Consider the following 8923-nt stretch of genomic DNA (forward strand, 5'->3'; position numbering starts at 1 on the left):
GCAACTGCCCATGACCTTTACTTCCACAATTTGGTCTTTTCACCTGTTTTTTCTCTGTGTCACTTTGGGCTAATTCTAGCAGTGGTTTATGATTAGTCTCTAAGGCTAAGATTTAATCCCTGTGTGCTAGAAACTGTCACTCTGTTGACTCTGGGCTGAGCCAGCATTCTTACACAAATATCTTAGCCTGAAAGGTTCCCCCGAAAGCAGAGTCTGAGACCAGCACTTTTGTGCAGCTGGGTAGTTTGTTTGGGAATAAGATTCCAGGGAGCAGGAGTAAAGGATAGGGGGAGAAAAACGGGGAGGAGAAGGCCCCCTACAAGGATGCATTTTCAGGTCGGCCAGAGCCAAGGGCACTGTTCCATCCAGCCAGAACTTCGGAGGAACCTTATGAAATATATCTCGGAACCATTTGCACAATGGATAAAAGGCGGAAAGCATTTGTATATTGGCCTCCACCTTCCATTCATCAAAGGCAGCCCTACAGATGTCAGCTCCCCACATTTCCAGTTGCACATGCATGGGTCCCAAAGAGGTTCTGTCCCCTGGGTAGAAAGCAAGAGGTAATACATTGCAGGCCCAAAGTGAGGCACTGTCAGGCTGCACTGCAATGGTCAAAATTGTGTAACCTGGTCACTGCAACAGTGGCTGGAGTAAGTGGTAGGGCCACGAGGATTGGGGGTTGGACATGGTGCACAGACATATGTATATAATATGTCACAGGGCAATCTGAGATAGAATGTATAGATAGATCTGAGTAAAAACTCCAGGGTTGGATAGATAAAAAGACATGTTGCATGACAAAACAAGCAGCATCAGACTCAGGTGGGGAGGAAGGAAGCTCATCTTCTATAAGGCTATTGGCTTCCTCTCCATCCTCAAAACGGGTCCTGTGCTGGGTTCCTGGTTAACTGAGTGGCTCTAGAATATGAATTACGGTCCCACATACCCTTTCTCCTGTTACAAGAATGAAGATGTTCTGAGTTTTCTTAGTCTCAGTGTCACTGGTTCCGGTCACCTGTGGCCTTCTAGGAGCAAAAATCATAACTACCTGAATGCTCAGGGCTCTTACCATAGGGGCAATTCCCCCAAGCTGAGCTAAGTAGCTAGAAATCCAAGGCCTCTGTCTAGGCCTGCTGGTCCTTTGCATGGCTTGTTTGCATCAGAGCCATGACTTGGGGGTGACTGACCCAGTAACCCTGACCAGGGATCTCCTCTTGGGAAGAGGTGTGCAGACCTGTAGTCATAAGGATGGCTGGTGAGTGATGAGCTGCTCAGTTCATACCTGTAAAAATTAGAAGCCAGGCTATCCATAGAAATATGAAGAACAAAGCAAAAGAGGTGGAGAGACAATTCAGATTAAAAATAGAATAAAAATTTTCTACCACAGATCAAAGTGAAAATAAGAGTTTACCACATATTCTTTTCCTATTCTTAGCAACTAGTTCCCGTCTCCATCAGAGTTCCCTAAACACGCTCATGAATTCAAGAAAGGCTGATGTTTGCCAGACAGAATTATTTAGCTTAACACCTAGTCTAAGCAATGGTGAATGAGTTGGCAGATGGCCCTGTTCCATCAGGTAGTAGTAAGTAGCTCGACAAATCTTTCCCCTAGGCGTTTCGTTTAATCCCTTTTCCTGAGGGCTCTTAGGCTGATAGGAAGATGCTTGATGCAGCACATACAACATGAGCAATACCTTATGTTGTGTGCCATTGCTATGGCAAACAGCACTTTGGAAAATACATCTATTATCTCATTCGATCTTCCAAATGAGATAAAACCCAATGAGATTGGTAGAGGATGCCCAGGATGACAGAATCAGAGGTTTCTCAGAAATCACATCATATCCTGGAGTCTCGGGCAGACTCATACCAGAAGGTCTCACCTTGGGGAATAAGGGGCCTAATCTCAAGGACAGTTGTGTAAGAAGCTACCAGAGGAACTGGGACATCGTATCTCTATTGGGACAGCCAGAGGGCAGCAGCCGGGCACCTGACTGTTTTTACCCTAGATGAAGTCTCACATCAGAAACTCTTCATGGATGTGTAGAGGAGGTATGGAAATACACTCTACACATCAAGGATAGAATGAGAAATGCATGCAGTGGTATCGGTATTTGCAAATATCTTATAAGGGATTAATATTAAACATATATATAGAATTCCTACAACTCAAAAATTTTAAATGGGCAAAAGATTTGAGTAGACATTTCTCCAAAGAAGATATACAAATGGCCAATAAGCACATGAAAAAATGTGAAAATCATTAGAGAAATGCAAATCAAAACCACAATAAGATAACCACTTCACATCCATTTTTATGGCTGTTATTAAAAAACAAAATAACGCACCTTTGTCAAGATGTGGGGAAATTGGATCCCTTATGCATTGCTAGTGGGAATTTAAAATGTTACAGCTGCCATAAAAAACAGTATGGCATCTCCTCCAAAAACCAAATGGAATTACTGTATGATCCAGCAAATTCCACTTCCAGGTATATACCCAAATGAAGTGAAAGCAGAGACTCCAACATTTGCACACTGTGTTCACAGCATTGTTTACAATAGACAAAAGGTAGGAACAACCCAAGTTCCCATCAACAAATGAGTGAATAAACAAACTGGTATATAAATACAATGGAATACTATTCAGCCTTAAAAAGGAATGAAATTCATCGACATGGGTGAGCCTTGAAAACAAGCTAAATGAAATAAACCAGACACAAAGGGACAAATATTGTCCAATTCCATTTACATGAAGTACCTAGAATAGTCAGATTAATAGAGATAGAAGTAGAATAATGGTTATCAGGGACTGAGGAGAAGAGGTATGGGAGTTAGCGTTTACTGGGTAAAGTTTGAGCTTGAGATGATGAAAAAGTTTAAGAGGTGGATGGTGGTGCTGACTGCACAACAATTTGAATGTACTTAATGCCACTGAAATATACACCTAAAGGTTAAAAGGGTAAATTTTATGTTATGTATAGTTTACCACAAGAATTAATTTTTAAAAAGATTTATTCAAGTACTATATAATGGCAATAAACAAACATTCTTAAATATTAAATTCAAGCGATAAGTTGCCCATGAACCCCTTTTAAAGTAACTACTTAAAAATGAAATTCTGCCCATTAATAAATTAATCCATTTGCAGCTCATGTAACAAAGAGCTAATTTACCTAAGATAAAAAGATCTCCTACAAAAAAAATAAGAAAAAATTAACAACTCCAGTAGAAACTTGGGCAAGAGATGTAAACAACACACAGAAATTGAAATACAGACGACTTTTAAATGCATGAAAAGATTCTATACCTTCCTCCTAATAAGAGAAATATGAATGAAAACTATACTGAGATATCATTTTCATCTATCCTTTCTGTATAAATGCAAAGGAAAATGTATCTAATAATATTTTCCTAATAATAGTAAATTTTAGATGGTAAGATTTGAGAGAGCTTTTAAAGCATTTATTGTAGTTTCTATAGTGTTTGTATTCGTTATAATGTACACGCCTAAGTTTTGATGAAGTGGTTTTCAATGAACAAAACTAGGAGTAAATATGCAAGATGAGAACAAGGATGAATTATTCTGTGCACTTTTCAGTGTTTTTTAAAACTCCTCCCGTCGCTTCCCAGACCTTCATATATTTTTAATGTAGTTCGACTCCTGATATGGCTGACACACATCCAGTTTCATATTTCTCCTCGACACTCCTGCCTCCATCCATACATTGTCCTCCTTCATCTCTCATTATCCCAATTCTACCCATGTTCAAGGTCCACCTCAAATACACCCTCTCCCTGGGAGGCACTACAGCCTACTGGCTAAGTGCCCACTCCAGGGGCAGATATGTGGGCCATGCGGTCCAGAAGTAGGCTTCTCCACTGACTAGCTCTATAAGTTTGGGCAGATCGCTCCACCTTTCAGAGACTCAGTTTCTTCATCTGAAAACAGATGACCTATCTCATCGGGTTTTTATAAGGATTAAATTATAAGGATTAAACTTGGTGTTGACAACAGCATTGCTAGTCCTCCTGGCTTTCATGCAGTTATCAATGCAACAGTTAATTAGTCCTTGTCACAGTCTGTTTGAGGGAAATTAGAACTACCTTTGGGGGAAATCACAGATCTCCTATCCCTAAGGTACTTAAGTAGTATATTCACCTTACATTTGGTAGTTCTTTTTTTTTTTGATTTTGACAAATATGTTTACTCTTTCATCCTTCCAAGAGAGACAGAGCCCTCTGAATAAAAAAATACCTCATGACAGTCACACCTACTTCTTTCTTTTTTTAGTCCAGATGAATGGTTTCTGGGCTTCCTGAAAGCCTGGCAACAAAACCTGTAAACTCACATACTGTCAGCCTCCACACTTCACACTGAGGTGGCTGTGATCAGTGAAGGAAAAGCTGTTTGACCTATGAGCGAGCCCAGTGAGCAAATATTCGTGCAGCAGTCATGGTTTCGTTCAAGCCCGCTTCAACAGCATGAAAGGTGTTGGCCCTGAACAGCTGTCCTCCCCACGATGACTCACTCAGGCCGCTCATGACTGCAAGCTCCCAGCTCTCCAAGGGCACCTTGCTTGAGGACACAGATAGCAGAGCAAGAGTGCCTTTTGGAGCGCTCGCTTCTTTTTCCCACAGAATAACAGATTTCCTTCTGCATTGCCAAATGTATAAATGCTTTCCTTCAGGAACATTTAAAAGACAACTCCTTTTTCCCAGAAAACCAGGGCCCCCGAAGCAAAATTATTTACCTTCGATTGTTCAAGAACAATTGCTCACTCCCTTTCTATTTTTTGACTTTGCCTCCTCCTCAAGGAAGTTAAAGGATGTTTTTGCTATTGGTAAATCATATTTTTCTAGAGGCAAACAGTTCTAGTATTGAGTTCTAAACTGAAGTTTGGAGATTATCCATGTAATAAGCATTTCTCAAAACCAGACACTAGCTCACACAGAGGACACAGTCGATAGTTTAGTAGCAAAACATAAACATGTCTTATGAGTAGGCAAGTGGATATGGAGTTTCCCTGCCCACTTGACACGTCACCCAACACATGCAGAGTCAAAACCCTCCAAAACTTGGTCCTTTTCCAAGATTCTCCAGCTCAATGCAGAGCATCATCGTGTCAGTTTGGGTTATCCTAGAGCAGATGCCAAGCAGTTCTGAGAAAGTGTAGGTCACACTGACGGGAAGGCCCAGAGAACAGACTACCTGTTAGAGGAGTCCCACTTTGGGCAGAAATGGCCAGCTCTGGGCCCCCTACTGTGCTCATTCATTGGCTGGGAGCACCCAGAAAGTGCGGCCTTGTATGAACACTGCAGTGAATCTGAAGGTGCAGCAGCTAGCAGCTGTGTTCTTTCTACCTATGTGGCTGCCACAGTCATTCAGTTATATAACCTTGAAGCCGTGCTTGCCATCTCCTTCTCCCTTAGCATTAAGACCCAATCCATCACCACATTTCTGACCATTTTACCTCCTAAATATCTCTCTCATCTGTCCATTTCTCTTCTTCTCCACCATTATCTTGCTCCCAACTGGTGACTACGTTTCAATCCATTCACCCTGCAGCGGAGCAGTCTTTTCAAAACAAAGTCAGATCATGTAACCCCCTGCCTAAAAGACATCAGAGCTCCTATGATAAAGACCTAAGTCCTCAGCATGACCTTCAAGACCCTACCTGTTATGGCTTTTGCCCTGCGCTTCAGCCTCCTGTGGACCCTCTCTGCTCCATTTAACCTTTGGGTATCAGATGATGATCGGATCAGATGATCCAACCTGCTTTCAGTTCCCCAAATGCTCCAAGTTCTTTCCTGCCTCGGGACCTTCGTACGTGCTGTTCCCCTGACCAAAGATCTCTTCTTCAACCCCACTTCCCTTCACCCAATTAACTAATATTTATTCCTTAGCTCTCATTCAAACATCACTTCAGGAAAAGCTTCTCTGACCCGACAAGTTCAAATCCTTAGTTATTCCCTCTTATAGAATCAAATCCACTTTGTAGCATCTAGGATAGTATTCTATATTTGACTGATTATGTGATTGTTTACCTCACTAAAGTGTGTTTTCTGAGAGCAGAGACCATGTCTATTTTTGCTCATTATTAAATCCCCAGCATTAGCAGAGTGGTTGCATTTTATATTTGCCACAAAATATTTTTTCGATGAATGAAATATCTAAAAGGGTTTTTTGACTTTTTTCCTTTTTATTTGAATCACACACCAGGTGTTTTCTAACCGGTGAATACTATCTTTCTTTCCATATATATTGCTCTCCAGGTGTGTTGCATGATTCCCTCCCCAACCCCATGGTAAAGTCTTTGAGGGCTGGCCTTGGACTTGGATTTTTGGGTCTTCATTGATGAGCATTGCAGCCTAGATAAAATACTTGTTGTGAAAATTGCTATTGCACAAGTTTTTATTCTAGGGTTGGAAGGCCAGGGAAGGTAGGAAGAAAAAGAAAATGAGTTTCCTCCAAAATGCTGGGATATAAAGTCATCTTTTGAAATTTAAATTATAAATCAAGCCAATCAGAGCAAAGATGTACAAAATGCCTCCGTAAAGAGAAATGATTCCAAGACCTACAAGGCCTGACAGTACTACTACTCAGTAAGGCCTTGCTATATCTAAAAAAGAAACGTGTCCACCCGACAAGGAATAGCCCAGGTAGCTTAATAAAGAGAGCCTTGGCAATTCAGAATGTTGACCGGGCAGACACCCAAGGAGAAGGGCCAGCTAGGCTAGTGGCAATGAATGACCAGTCCTCTCAGCAGGTCATTTGACCTTTGGTGTGGAGAAAGACGCAGCAGGCTGCCCAAGGCTGATATCTTTAAACATTTAAGCCAGATAATTCACTCTTCCAATTCTGATTTCAAGCTCACTGAGCCACTTTCTGACAATTAGGCTACAAATTGCAGTTCCAAAACGACAGTGGACTCGCCAGCAACTTCAAGAATCTGGCATTCTTGTTTTGTGTCTAACAAGAATGGTAAGCTCCAGGTTTTGAAATCAGATGGTCTTTATTTGACTTTACCACTTACATACACACTAACTGTGTGACCTTGGGGATATCCTTCATCATTTTTCCCCCAACTGAAAGAAAAAAAATCACAACACACCACATGATTATAGAGAGAATTAAATTAAGTAATGTAGGTAATGCACTTAGTATAGAGACTAGCGAATAGTTAATGAAATCAGTAAGTTAGCATTCAGTTTTCTACAACGCTGATTTTTCATCAACACTGGAACACTGAAAAGATGAAATTTCTGATCCCACAAGGTTGAGGACCAAATCTGGACCTTGGGAAATCACCAAGATGATGACTCCTGGCTAGTTCTCATTTCCTGGCACTTCTCTGCTCACATATGTAACACCTATAACAGGTAACCAGGATTCGGCTTTATCTTCTTGTATGTCTACATCTCATTTCCTGACCCTTATCTCCCAGATATACTTTTGATGCAGAAACAGATTTAGCTCTAGTTTGTTCTCATGGAGTCAAGAGTTATTGTTCTATAACAAGCAAGAGGCTTCAAGGCTTGCCTTGATTTTTTTTTTTTTTCTTTTTACTTCATACTATAGACCAAAAGCACCATCCACAGGGGAAACATGGGTTTTTGTTGTTCTAAGGTCACCATTTGGCCGGGTAGGCCACCACCAGCTCTTGAGGGAGATACTGCAAGGGCACGTAGAGAGCCTCCACATCAGTCACAAATCAAGGCCCGCATCATGCAGGGAATGTACCCGAATTACAAACAGGAAAACCAGAGCGACTCGCGGACTAAGCAGTTTGTTTTCGGTTGCAGTTATCGGATTGCTCTACGACAAATATGAACAAACACGTGGCAAATTGTGTTTGAAGCATGCAGTCTTGTCGCGTTTTCCGAGGAATATGTACAAAATATCTTCAGATCTCAGAGACTGATGCTGGATAGAGCAGTAGGGACGTCGTCAAACCTCGCAGCAGTGCTCCACCATAAAAAAAAAAAAAAAAAAAAAAACTTGGTTCAGTGGCATAATTACAAGGGCTCATTGTCAGGCTGAGCGTGTGGTGCCTTGAAAAAGACTGCAGCGCCCCCTCCGTTCTTCCAAGTCAAGATCACACAGTCAATACTTTGCGAACTATCCTATAATCACCGAGGCCTCCAATTCTATGAGCTGACCATTAGAGAATGTCTACCAAGCATCCAGAAAAATAACGACTTGGTCCCTGCCCTCAAAGAACCAACATAGAGCCTAATAGAAAAGACCAAGTATGTTCTCCTTTATATGGTTTCATTTAATTCCTACGCCCCTGAGGTAGCTATAGTTATCATCCCCATCCACAGTGGACCTACGGCTAAGGGAATAAATAGTTTGCCCCAAATCACAGAGCCAGTAAGTGACAGAGCAAGGCCTTGAACCCTGGAGTCTAAATTCTTGGGTATTGATGGGCACCATTGATGGGCACCATTTAGCCCACGAAGCCCAAACCTTAAGCTTGCTGTTCCAGTTTCTCTTATTAAAGGAAGGGTCCCCCATTTCACTGACTTTTGATTTCTCTGCTGACCCAGGATGAAGAGTCTGGTACCTTGTGCCAGGACGAAGCTGTTAGAAGTGACACAGTGGCAGAGAGACCAGGGCCCATGCCTGGGCTTCGGAGCCAGGCCGACCCTTGGGGTCTGCGAGCCAAACCTGCCCCAGTTCGCTCAGCGCCCCCAACCGGGGCTCCTCAGAGGCTTGTTCCCAGCTACCAGGCCAGCGCCCACCTCCTCAGGCCCGGAACCCATGAAGGGGCGCCAGCAGTCGGGGCCCGGCCTCCGCCAGCCACCAGGCGCGGGCAGGCGCTGAATGCAGGGCAGACGAGGAAGCAGCCCCGACCGACCGCGGCGCGCAGGCCCGTCCGCTTGCTGCCCGGCCTCTCGGGGGGACGGGGTTCCAG

General features: G+C 42.7%; 1 long non-coding RNA gene across 1 annotated transcript; it reads right to left on the reverse strand.

Moving 5' to 3' along the window:
- Positions 1-6999: 6999 nt before the first annotated feature.
- Positions 7000-8923, reverse strand: LOC111741137. The gene is made up of 2 exons (XR_002780897.1): positions 8573-8923; positions 7000-7971 (listed from the first exon to the last, which is right to left on the reverse strand). It is a non-coding gene; the product is annotated as an uncharacterized LOC111741137 (long non-coding RNA).

Source organism: Pteropus vampyrus, unplaced genomic scaffold (genome assembly GCF_000151845.1).
Source record: "Pteropus vampyrus isolate Shadow unplaced genomic scaffold, Pvam_2.0 Scaffold74, whole genome shotgun sequence".
Lineage (NCBI taxonomy): Eukaryota > Metazoa > Chordata > Mammalia > Chiroptera > Pteropodidae > Pteropus > Pteropus vampyrus.